This window comes from Bison bison, unplaced genomic scaffold (genome assembly GCF_000754665.1).
Source record: "Bison bison bison isolate TAMUID 2011002044 unplaced genomic scaffold, Bison_UMD1.0 scf7180017863815, whole genome shotgun sequence".
NCBI lineage: Eukaryota > Metazoa > Chordata > Mammalia > Artiodactyla > Bovidae > Bison > Bison bison.
Window position 1 is genome coordinate 150,426 of NW_011494387.1, and position 344 is coordinate 150,769.

Here is a 344-nt window from a genome sequence, read left to right on the forward strand (position 1 = left end):
TAGGGGGAAGGAGAGCCCGAGGAAATCGCAGAGGAGAGGGGTGGGCCGGGCCGCAGAGCTGGGGGAGGAGCGAGTGCCTGCCCCCGGGAGCCTCAGTATTCCCATCTGTGAAATGGGCCTGGGCCTTCGGGCGCGTCCGCAGGTCCGCACGGCCTCCGACGCGAGTGTGGCCCAGAGCGGAGGAAGGGCCGCCGGAGAGGGGCAGAGGGGCCAGACCGAAGGGGCGGGAGCCGCGCGCTCAGGTGACAGGGTTTCTTGGGGAGCCTGGAAGAATCGGCAGGAGCCACCCGGGGACCCTCGGTTCTCAGGGACCCCCCAGCCCAGCCCCGCCGGCTGCTCACCTC